General features: G+C 41.1%; 1 long non-coding RNA gene across 2 annotated transcripts; it reads left to right on the top strand.

The window, feature by feature from the left end:
- The first annotated feature begins 204 nt into the window (after positions 1 to 204).
- Positions 205 to 10,136, top strand: LOC133247579 (uncharacterized). Of its 2 annotated transcripts, none has more exons than XR_009736434.1 (3): positions 205 to 3,891; positions 7,262 to 7,567; positions 9,890 to 10,136. It is a non-coding gene; the product is annotated as an uncharacterized LOC133247579 (long non-coding RNA). The 2 variants fall into 2 exon arrangements; XR_009736435.1 differs by lacking the exon at positions 205 to 3,891 and adding an exon at positions 3,919 to 4,875.
- The last annotated feature ends 2,021 nt before the right edge of the window (positions 10,137 to 12,157 follow it).

Consider the following 12,157-nt stretch of genomic DNA (forward strand, 5'->3'; position numbering starts at 1 on the left):
CACAATATAGACTCCAGACCATTCACACTGCAGTTCAAGCTAAAATCTCAGTGGTAGGATTCTGTTTTTAAAAGTCCACTTGTTGTTCATAAGACTCTTACTATAAGCAATAGATAATTAAACTCATTTAATATGTCTTTTATTTATTTATTTTTCTGTTAAAGAGTAACTCTGTCCTGTAACAGTTGATGTTCCAATGACTATTTATTCCTTATGCTGTGCTGGGCTTAGTTGTTCAGTTGTGTCTGACTCTGCTACCGCATGGACTGTGTAGCCCGCCAGGCTCCTCTGTCCATGGAGATTCTCCAGGCAACAATATTGAAGTGGGTCGCCATGCCCTCCGCCAGGGGATCTTCCCAGGCCAGGGATCAAACCCAGGTCTCCTGCAAAGCAGGTGGCTTCTTTACAGTCTGAGCCACAGGGAAGCCCATTTATTCCTTAAATCTAATCATATACTCAATGCTATGGCTTGAACCCAGGAGGAATGGTGTCTACGGAACATGATGAGCACTTTGACGCAGTGAAGACTTAGAATGGAGACTGGCAGAACCTCCATCTTTGGCAGTGTCTCATCTGATTGTCTTCCACAGGACTGATTTCTATGTATCAGCCTGGAAAGAAGATGCATCAGCCTCAACAGGGTAGCCTCTACTATCCCTCTTTCTTTCCCATTGCATGAGTGCATGCCTGCTAAGTCACTTCTGTCGTGCCCAACTCTTTGCGACCCTATGGACTGTAGCCCACCAGGCTCCTCTGTCCATGGGATTCTTCAGGCAAGAATACTAGAGTGGGTTGCCACGCCCTCCTCTGGGGGATCTTCACAACCCAGAGATCGAACCTGGGTCTCTTATGTCTCCTGCATTGGCAGGCGGGTTCTTTACCACCTGGAAAGACCTGGGAGCCAACAATTTCTTCTAGAACTTTAGAAACAATGAGATCAGCCAGCTCAGAGTTTAAACTAATGGGAAAATAGCATCAAATTTGATTGAACAACAAGAATACAAATTATCTAGAAAAATGGCCAACAGCAAGAAGGATACTTATGTTAAATTACTAGTCTTCAGTTCCTAAGTCCTCTTTGCATCTCCTACCTGTGATATATTCATAGGTGGTGTTGCTTGAATAAGCTATGCTTTGAGTTTTCCCTGAAAATGCAACATTTGGTATTCTTTTTCTTTCTGCCATATAGAAAATTTAGAAGCGTCCACTTGTTGAAAATAAAATCAGGTTATCCATTTTGTCATTAAAAATCTAAATGGAACCAAGACTGCTATTTTAAGACAAAATATTTGTTGCAATAGTTACTGCTGCTGCTGCTAGGTATATTTAACATGAAACTCCTAGAGAAATAAAAAGTCTGCCAGAAACTTGCCCAAATCATGCTTCAGAACAGCAAATAGAGTTCAGAAAAAAATGGTCATATGAACTGCCACTCAGTGACCCCTCATGTACCCTCTTTTTGGTAGCTGGCTCATCCCCACTGAGCGTGCCAGGGAGCATGGAGCACTAGTATCTACTTATCTGGGAAATGCAGCAGACCTTGGCTTCCAGTGCACAAAGTAGGAAATATGCATTTCAAAAAGCTCTGTTTCCAGTTGCAGATTTATGTGACAGATGAGTTAGGGCAAGAAACATTGTTCTACTTACTGATGTGCCCGCAAGAACCTAGGTCAGTGCCTGAAACATAGAAGATACTCAATGAGTGAATGAATGACTCATACCATATAGAACAGATGGCTGCTACCACCAAAGGGAGGACTCTCAAGGTCATAGGAGCCCATCCCAGTAAAGAAGGATTTCCTGGAGCCCTAATTTACCATTTCTCGCTTTCCTGGGTTGTTTCTGCCCTGTCTTTCTCTTTCCACAGAAGACACAATGGAATTTTGGGAGGCTGTAGATCTAGAAGTAGAAATTTTGTTCATAGGGCATGTGTATAATTGCCATATTGCATTGCAACCATTTACTTTGTCTTCTCCAGGGCCAGCCTACGCATTAGGCACCGCCTCCCTGCCCCAGAGAATTCTGAGGTTAAAGAAAATACTTAAATACATAATATGCTTAAGATTTCATCTTCATATTAACACAGTTATAAAATACCACTTTTAATCTCTTTGTGTAGAAGAAGGGGCCCAGGAAATTGAGAGTGCCTAGGGTGCGTGGCAAATCCCATGGACGGAGGAGCCTGGTGGGCTGCCATCTATGGGGTCGTGTAGAGTTGGACACGACTGAAGCGACTTAGCAGCAGCAGCAGGGTGCATGAAAGTCACACAGCAGGCCCATCGCCATGAGCTTACATTTTCCTGTCTTTGTAAATTCACAACCTAGCCCAAGACATGGGAAATGTTTAGTTGCTTAACATATGTTTGAGGAATAACTAAAATGAATGACTATGTATTCTTGATGGAAGAAAGTCAGACAGAAAAAACATACTGGCTACCAATATGATTTATTTATTTTAAAATGAGAATAGTTATTTAATTTATTTATTTATTGTCACATAGTACAATATGCAGGATCTTAGTTCCCTAGCCAGGGACTGAACCTGTGACCCCAGTAGAAGTGTGGAATCTTAGTCACTGGACCACCAGGGAAGGCCCCACCAATATGAATGAAATACAGTAAGAGGAAGCAGAGAAGAAAGGGCTGATAAAAGAAGAGAAAGTCATTTTTTTTTTTTTTTAGGAATGGGCTGGCAATAGTACCTGAGAGGCTTGGGAAGCAGGATGCTGAAGCCAGGGAGGTGTGGAGGGGTAGCCTGGGAGCTTCTGTAACACGTAGGTGCTGAGTCCATATTTGGCAGGTGATGTATTTTTCTGGCAGGCTAATGAGTCAGGGAATCTGAGTGCTAGAAGTGCTCTTAGGAGCTGTTCTAGTCCAGCTCCTCATTTTACAGTTGAGAAGAGTAAAGCCAATTAAATTATTGGGAAGTTAGAACCTGATTCTCAGGCCTTTTCTACTGCTCTTCCAACTCTCCCAATGGTCAGAATTGTATTTACAAGGCAGGGTGGTGAAATGAACAGACACGTCATTCATGTGTTTATTTTGTGTGTGAATAATACACATAGTGTGAGCAATTTCACCTGGAGCAGAAGAGAGTCATTTCAGACATCTTAATAGATCTGTAAGATTACTTTCAGGTCACAGAATGGTATATTGTCATTTCTTATTTCTCTCAATTCTACTGCAGCTCTGACCTGAAATCATTAATACTTGCCCAGCCACCTCCCAAGTAAGAAGCCTGACCCTACTCACATTGGTAAATTGGTCAGAAGACTAAAAGTACAGACGGCCAAACCCGTCGCAAGTGAAACCAGAACCTAGGAACTTTTCTGAGCACAAGGGCAGAAGGGCATATGAGGGGAAGGTGTGATTGTTAAGTAAAGAGACTCTCCCGTTATTAATCAGCCAAGGAAGAATTTGTAGGTCACTGAAACTGTTCTCCCTTCGAACCAGAATCAGTGGGGCTGATTCCACTCTGCCTTGAAAAAACTGGCTCTGCACAGTCCCTAATAGGCTTTCTGTTATTAATAGATAAGAACTGGTACACTGCATCTGAACATCTGACCCATTCCTGAGTCACTTGACAAATACACCAGCAAGATTTTGTGCCTGAATCACAGAATAGAATGTGGAGATCCAGGGATTTATTACACTTAGGCCCTGTCCCCAAGGAGTGTCCGGTCTAGCTGAAGGGCACCCCAGGGAAGGGAGAAGAGCTGGCAGAATGGTGTTTGGCTCATGATGGCAGTGAGAAGGGCCACTTGGCTTTATTCTGCCTCTGGGACATTCTTTTATGACTGAATGCTTGGGAGGTTCTAGAACTAAATCAGTTTCCTACATGTTAGCCAGAACTGAGAAAGCTGAAGTGAAAGGGAAGGAAGGTAGGAAAAGGTAGGAGCAAGGTGGTGGTAGGCGGAGGGGGGTTGGGGGTGGGGGTGCAATCTCAGAATTTCTCAAGGATGTTCCAGTTCAGTGGAACCCACAAGAGGAACTAAATTTTAATCTTTGAAATCTGATATAAGCTTCATTTGGAATTTCCCAAATGAGAGAACTGCCTGATCAGTACATTTATCATCCTCCCAGAATCAACCTACATGTGGCTTATACCACCTAACAGGAAAAGGGAAAGCTTCCACTCTCCATAGGTTGTTACCCTCATGTATCAATGAGGTAGGTATAGGCCTTTGTCATTATCTATAGCTTGGAAACTGTCATGCTTCAGTAAACTAGCAACTTACTCTAGGTTCTTGGGAGGCAGGCCCATTTCTGTTCTTTATTAAGTGCCCCAAACTCCTAGACCCTTAGTCATAGTTGGTCTTATGATACTGTCCCCTTTTATGCTTTATCTTCTCACCTGGATTATATCAGGGCAGTGCCATGATTTAAATGTCTTACAATTCTTATGAGCATCTAAATCCTCATAGGAGCTCAATAAACATTAATTAAATGTATGATTACATACATGAATACAAGAGTGAATGAAAGAATAAATGATCTTAGTCAGTTAAGACTACATGCATGGCCATTCATTGAGCCTCATCAGAGGTTACTGCAGCAGTACAGAAGATACTTATTCCTGAATCTTACAGAGGACAAGATTCACTGGTCACTCATCTTATTAAATAGAGTCTCAACCCAACATCCTCCAAAGAACCATAGAAGTGGATGAGTGGTCAGAAAGAGCGGGCTCTATTTAAAGTGCCATGAGAAGATCCTCCTTCTCTAACTAACAGATTGTAAAAAAGTTGTTCTCAAGGAAATCTCAAAATGGGATGTGCTGGGTTCTACGGATCCAGTGCAGAAAAGAGAAAGAGAAATCACCATGACTCGCCTCCAGGCAGGAGAACCTTTCAGAAAGAACCTGGTGAAAAATGTGTAAGTAGTAGCTCCCCTGAAAGCTAATCTTTTTCACCAACCAAAATATAGAATTAATACTATATGCCAAGTTGCTGCAAATTCCCCTTGCTCTGTTCCCATGACTGCCAGTTGCTGTATCTCAATGGCTTTCTGCCTCCTCCATCTTTATTCCTCAACTTCTTTGCACCCAACCTACCAAATTTATGCCAGCTTCAATCTTTTTTCTCTCAAAAACACTTCAAAATGGAACATACTCAATTTCTGTTGAACAGAAATCATCTCAATGAATTTCTAGTACATACTTGTGTTTGAAAGCCGGCTGTGATGGGGCAAAAATATAACCATAGGGAGGTAGCCTACCCAGAGAAGTCACAGAAGAATCAAGCTATTTACACGTCAGCCTCTGGTCTCTGAGTTTTCCCATACTCTGGATTTGACATAAAAGTAACAGAATGGGAAACATTTTGCTTAATGTAAGTAGTGATGCGATTTTTCCTGTGGGAGCCAAACCAGAACATATCCAAGTAGGCCTGGCATGAAGAACACTCTAAGAATAAACAGGAGCTTAGTTCAGTTCAATTAATATTGTTGCACCTTCTAAGTTGCATACTCTGCACTGGGCACTAGAACTACAAAGATAAATGGAATATGGTCTTTGATTTTGACAAGCTTGCAACATAGTAGGCGATTCAGACACTTCAGCATCTGATCCCTGCACTACATGGTAAGGGCAGTGAAAGGGAAGCAATGAGAAGCAGAAGTATTTTATCCATTTCAGGGAAATGTAGGAAGGTAGATGGGTCTGGAGGGTTAAAAATGATTGTGAAATGGACATACTAATGTTATAAAGAGAGTCATGTTGTCACAGAGCAAAATAGTTCTGCATAAAAGAGGTCACTATGTATCTGCAAAACAGTTCTTTAATTTTTGGCCTAATGGATCAAATGAGGATTCCATGGCACAAATGAAACCAAAGAAATATGGAACTTAATTACTTTAATCATTAAAAATTGGCAATATACACTGTTCTTTGCTCAGACCCTGAAATTTGACCCAAACGTCTATCGATTGTCTAGGGCAGCATTTACCAACCTCGGCATGTTTTGGACTGGAGAATTCTTTGTAGTGGTGGCTATCTTGTGTATATGGCACGCTTAGCCTCCATTCACTAATGCCAGTAGCACCTACCCCCACCCCTATCCCCCTTCCTCTCTTTTGGACAATTGGGACAAGTCAAAATGTCTCAAATTACCAAATGTCTCTTGGGTAATGGGGACAAAATCGCCTCCCATTAAGAACTGCTTGTTTAGGATGTTTAGCAGAAATGAACGCAATCATGTCCATTTTTTCAAGATAATCAGTTCCCATCTAAGGCTCTGTGTAATAATCCAAACCTGGAGACGTGTCGTCATCATTGTAGCTAAGCCTTTTCCTTGACAGTTTCTACTTGGGGCCCAGTGATAGCTAATGACAGAAGCTTCTAATTTTTCCCACTATTTGTTTTTCTTTTTTCCTCATCCTGCAAAAATAACCTCTGATTTCTAGCTGGGTATTCAGAACAAGGTATTTCCTGGTCTTGCCAATGAGTTATAAGCAGAATTAATGTGCACAATTTCTAGAAATGTCCTTCAAGGGAGGAAATGTGCTTTTCTTCTTTCTTTCTTTCCACTGCTTGATGGGAATGTAATTGCTGGAGCTCCAGCAGCCTATATTTGATTATGAGGTGATCTGGGGAATTGAAACCACATGTGCTACAGAAACAGAAAAAACTGCCATGGTGACAGAGCCTTTCAAGTCTTCTAGACAACTTCTTAAACTGTTACATCCAGACTGCTGCATAAGAGATTGTTTTTTATTATGAGCCTCTGCTACTTTCAGCTAAGCATGATATTAACCAAGGCAATTGCCTGAAGCAGACATTTATTGTATTTCCAAAAGTCTCTGAACCATTATCTTCCTCATACTAGGAAGCTTGCTCAGTTGTTCTACTAAGACTTTTGCAGAATATGCTATCCTCTCATCTCCTCTTCCCTTAGAGTACCCAATACAGAAAGTTTGTTATTTCAATAATAACCCTCCTACTGCCTTTCACTCCACTTCTCTTGTTAGTTACACTAGATTCACTGGTGCTACTCAGTTCCTAAATGCTGACATCTCCTTAGACCTATCTGACATAAAAATGAAATGATAACACCTATTACATGCAAAGGTATAAGAAAAATTATGCTTTCATAGATTTCTGGTGGAAATGTGGCATTGCTGTCTTTTTAAAAACAATTTAATAATAGCTGGTAAATTTTAAAATACATATACCCTTTCACCCAACTATCTACAAGTAAAATTAATATTAATCAAGAAATCAAGGATACATATGTAAAGGTATTTACTGCATTTCTTCCCACAGTTGCAAAAAAAGGAAATCTCTCATAAAAGACAATTAATTTGAGATCGATCAACATGTAGTTGCTATTTACAGGATGAAATTGCCTAGGAAACTAGTGGGAACAGAAAATATTTTGAGGAATGAGTCCTGGAGCACTGCAACATGAGGGGGTCAGGAAGATGAAGAGGATACAGTCAATGACAACGAGAAGTGTGGCCAGTGAGGTAGATGGAGAACAAGGAGTAGTTTTCCACTAGCGAAGAGAAGAAAGATTCAGAAACGGTGGAGGAATCAACTCTGTCAAATGCCACCGAGCGGTTCAGTAAGGTGAGGACCAAGAAGGAGCCATTTAATGTGACAGTGTGGAAATCACTGGAGATGTGGGAAAAAGCAATAGCTATGATGGGGACATAGGTCAGAGTTCAAGAAAGAAAAGAAGATGAGGAAGTGGAGACGATGTGTATAGATAACTCTGGATTTTTGCTGAAAGAGGAAGCAGGAAATGGGTCTCTGGGTTTATAGAAGCTATTTTGTTTTTAGATGCAAGGCAGCACAACATGTTTTGTTTTTAATTATATAGCATAGAGGGAAAGTAGATGATGCAAGAGAGAGGGGGGCAACTGCAGAGTCAATGTCATTGAATAGGGAACCTTATGGAGAGGTGAGCCTGAGACAGGAGCCAGAGCAGGACACCCCCTCTGGGCCAAGGGAAGACAGAATATAGTTGGGTATCAACACAGGTATGATGCACATTTGGTGGTGGAAGGTAAGACTATGCTCCTTGATTACTTTGGCCAATATCCAGCCAAAACTGGAAGAACTGCTCAGCCTAAGTCAACAACCTACAGACTCTTGAGCTAAATAAATAATTACTATGTTAAGCCACTAAATTCTGGATGATGTGTTACATGACATTATGGTGGCAATAGATAACTGGTGCAAATGTCGTTCCACATTAGTACATAGAGAGCTGCCTCGTTTTTAAAAATGGTTACACCCAGCATTGCATTATATGTACCTTATTTTATTTATTTTACCATTTCTCTCAACTGTTTATTTCAGTTGTTACTATAAGCAATGCTGCAAGGAATATCTTCCTACATATAGCTCTGTACACCTATGGGCGTGTACAATGAATTCCTAGAGATAGGATTTCTGGATCAAAATGTATATGCAATGAAAATTCTAATAGATATTGGCATTCAATAGAGTTTATCAATGTACATGCTTCCCAAAGATTTATGAGTTTTCACACATCTTCATGCTTTTATTTTTTGCCAATATAAAAAGTTTAAAAATGTAAATTTCCATGGATGTAATTTTTATCCCTCTTCCTGTGCAGTCCTAGAATGAACCCACCATCCCTACTGGTTCCCATTTACTCTGAATAGTCCTGATTTCATGGCGAAGGCAATGGCACCCCACTTCATTACTCTTGTCTGGAAAATCCCATAGACGGAGGAGCCTGGAAGGTCCATGGGGTCGCTAAGAGTCAGACACGACTGAGTGACTTCACTTTCACTTTCCTGCATTGGAGAAGAAAATGACAACCCACTCCAGTGTTCTTGCCTGGGGAATCCCAGGGATGGGGGAGCCTGGTGGGCTGCCATCTATGGGGTCGCACAAAGTTGGACACGACTGACGCGACTTAGCAGCAGCAGCAGCAGCAGCAGTCCTGATTTCATAATCATCAGCCCTGCCTCAAAAGGCACTGTAGCCTCCTAGCCTCACACCATTTCCTAGTGGTTCTATTTGGTCAATCCTCCCCTTTTATCGATAGCCTATCTAGTAAATTTTCATGAGTTATGAGTAATCTAACAGAAGAAAACTTGGGAAAATATTCCACAAATTTAGAGAGAAATGAATTATGTTCAAGATTGTTCAGTACAAATGGAAATGTTGGAAGATGGTTGGGAAAAGCTAAAAGGGAATAAGGAAATTAAAACAGAGATGATGATGAAACAAATAAGGTTTTCTTGAAGTCACTTCAACTTCTACCATATTTTCTAACTTCGACTTCTCAAGGGATTTGTATGTTAAACGCAATTTACTTAGGCATGGACAGTGTAATAAACTTGTGAACATTAGTAAGTTTTTAATCTTAGAACTTATCAGCTGCTGCAGCAGGGTCCCCACTCTCACAGGTCTAAAGAACAGTTGTCCAAATGGAGAGTCATACCAGTAAAAAGATAATAAAATGTACATATGGAATATATATGGATAATGGGGGAATGCTAAGATAATGGGGGAAATATTAACCAATATAAAAGGGACAATAAGTGCATACATTGAGAAAATATAAATCTCAGTTGTAGAATTTGGGCCCTTTTATATCTTTCCAATCTCCAAACTACTACATTAAACATATATTTGGAACTTTTATATTATTATTCAATGTTCTATATACTTTAAAGTAGTAAAACGAGGAGGGGAAAGTTCATTTATGGAGAAGTGTAAGTAATTTGACCGTAACCCAAGGCTCAAATTATCATGTTAGAAGCAATTCTAATTTTGCCATAGATTCTCAGCTTTGTTACTTTGTACTCAAAGGGCAATTAGCTCAGAGAGTGGTTTCTGATATTTAAGCATTTTTCTTTTGTGCATCTAACCAAATTGCATTTGGAGTACTAACCCTCTCTGTCTCAATAGGTCTTTGGAAAAAAGCATGTGGGGGACTGGAGAGAATGGAGATGGAATCCTGCAAAGAACAAAGCAGTGTAGCTAATACAGCCCTTTATCTTCTCCATTAAATGGTCATGCAAATAAGGGCTCAAGTGAGTCAACCTTCTTGAAACTGATATGACTTCCTGGATGGGCTCAAGAAAACATAATGTGTGTAAGCTTTGAGTTGAAACCCTTAAATAAAGCACTAAATTGAAAAGATATATTTAACTTCAGCTGTTCATTGTCTTTTCAATTCTATCACTTTTCAACTTAGCATATTTTTTCTTTCTTTCACACATAATAAGCCTTAGTTATGAGAAAAAGAGACTGGCAGGAGAGACAACCCAGCCATTCAGGGTTTCTAATGGTCTCATCAGATAATCACAAAACATTGGTGCCATTGAGAGAGCACAGTCTGTAGGGAGGGAGCGTGACATGGCCACAGGCTCAATGGCTGGGCCTGGGTTGAGATTCTGCCCCAATCTTTTCTACCAAGCCACTCAAACAATTGTTTTCTTTTTCCCCAAATCAACCAATTATGAACCAATTATTGAACCTAGAAACAAGGATTGTTTTGACATTAGGCTCTAGCCCAATACTAAACTGAAGTTTGCATTTTACCATAGCTAATTCACTAGTAATTCAATTCACTACCAAATTGAGGTTCAGTTTGAGACACAAAGCAGCAACAGATTATTTCCTAGAGTCAGTAAATCACTGTAGACTTATTTTGCAGCTTTAGGATTACACCGGACATGTAAAGATAGAGGAAGTTAGACACCTTTCTTTGAAAAACCTAAGCAGCTAGAGATCCTCTCCTTGTTTTTCTTTTACCACTGCTGTTTTATTTGGTTTTGTTTGGGTTTTGATTGTGATGATACACTATCCCAGGATGAGTTGGTTCTGGCCCATTTATTTTTGTTCACAGTCAGCAGATATGTTTCCAAGAACACCTATTTCCCTGTACCCTTTGGGGTGGTCCAACCTTGTGTGACCTTTCTCCTTAACTTTTCCATTCTTGCCTCTATATCTAACAAAGGGCTTGAGTCTTTAACGACTGGCCCATGGAAAGATGGGAGCAAGGATTCACCTGGGAGATCTGAACTCATCCCAGCTTCCCCTAAGGTTGCATGCCACCACCTGCAACTTGGACTTCTGTCTGTCGCAAAAGAGTTACAGGCCTGCTAAGTTACCCAAATGTCTAGGAGAAGGTTGGCAAAAGAGACTGTCATTCGTCATGGTAATTTGGGTTGGTGGATTGATGACAGTGGCATGACTAGCTGTGTCCAGGCCTGGGGGGAAGAAAAAAGTGCTTGACAGGCAATGTCCAACATGAGTGAGAAGCACCCTAGATATTTGCCATCTCTCCCAGTTTTAAAGAATTGTTCAGGCTCAATGCACTGGCTGAATCAGCGCAACCAGAACAAACCATAAACAGGTCATGTTCTTCATAGGTTCACTGGCACTCAGCACTCACCGGAGTCTCTTCCTTTTCCCACTCTCAGGGGTCAGAGAAAATTTCTTGTCAAGGTGACTTGTATAGCCTCTGTGACCCAGCAAAGGAACCCTAAGGAAGGTCCTCTGACAAGAAGTCTGTAATGAAGTGACCAAGTCAGAGTGGCAGGGGGACCAGAGTACAGATTCAGGTTTCCTCCTCACTCCCATTAGCTGTCCCCATGTCACACTGAACACCTTGGAGGCAGTGAGGCTGGGTGATGAAAAATGGAAGCGTGACCCATGCTCCCTGGAGCTGGTCACGCACTGACTCTGTCGCCTGTACTTGCCCCCAGTGAGCTGCCAATCTTGGAAAACCTTTCACCCAACTTGAGCTGGTTTTCATCCTGCTTTATGGGTGTTGTCCATTCTTTCAAATGCAAAGAGTTAGTCGCTCAGTCGCGTATGACTCTGCAACCCCACGGACTGCAGCCCACCAGTCTCCTCTGTCCATGGAATTCTCCAGGCAAGAATAGTGGACTGGGTTTCCCATCCCCTTCTCCAGGTTTGGGTGCGATGCCCTTTCCAAATAAGGAGGTTCAAAAAAGTGAGTTCACGCTGTGTGTTTATCCAGGTGTTTCTTGTTAATGACAGTGTTTTGCTATTCTGAGATTAGGGCTGGGGTCACAAGTGATCTCATGTTTGTGGGTTTTCTCCCTTTTAGTTTTTTGTTCCTGAAAAAATGTTTGGATTCATTTTGGTTTTCAGTTTTAGTTCACAGTTCTCATTTTCCTTCTCAATCTCTCCTCAAGCCCTACC

The sequence above is a fragment of the Bos javanicus genome, chromosome 5 (assembly GCF_032452875.1).
Source record: "Bos javanicus breed banteng chromosome 5, ARS-OSU_banteng_1.0, whole genome shotgun sequence".
Classification (NCBI taxonomy): domain Eukaryota; kingdom Metazoa; phylum Chordata; class Mammalia; order Artiodactyla; family Bovidae; genus Bos; species Bos javanicus.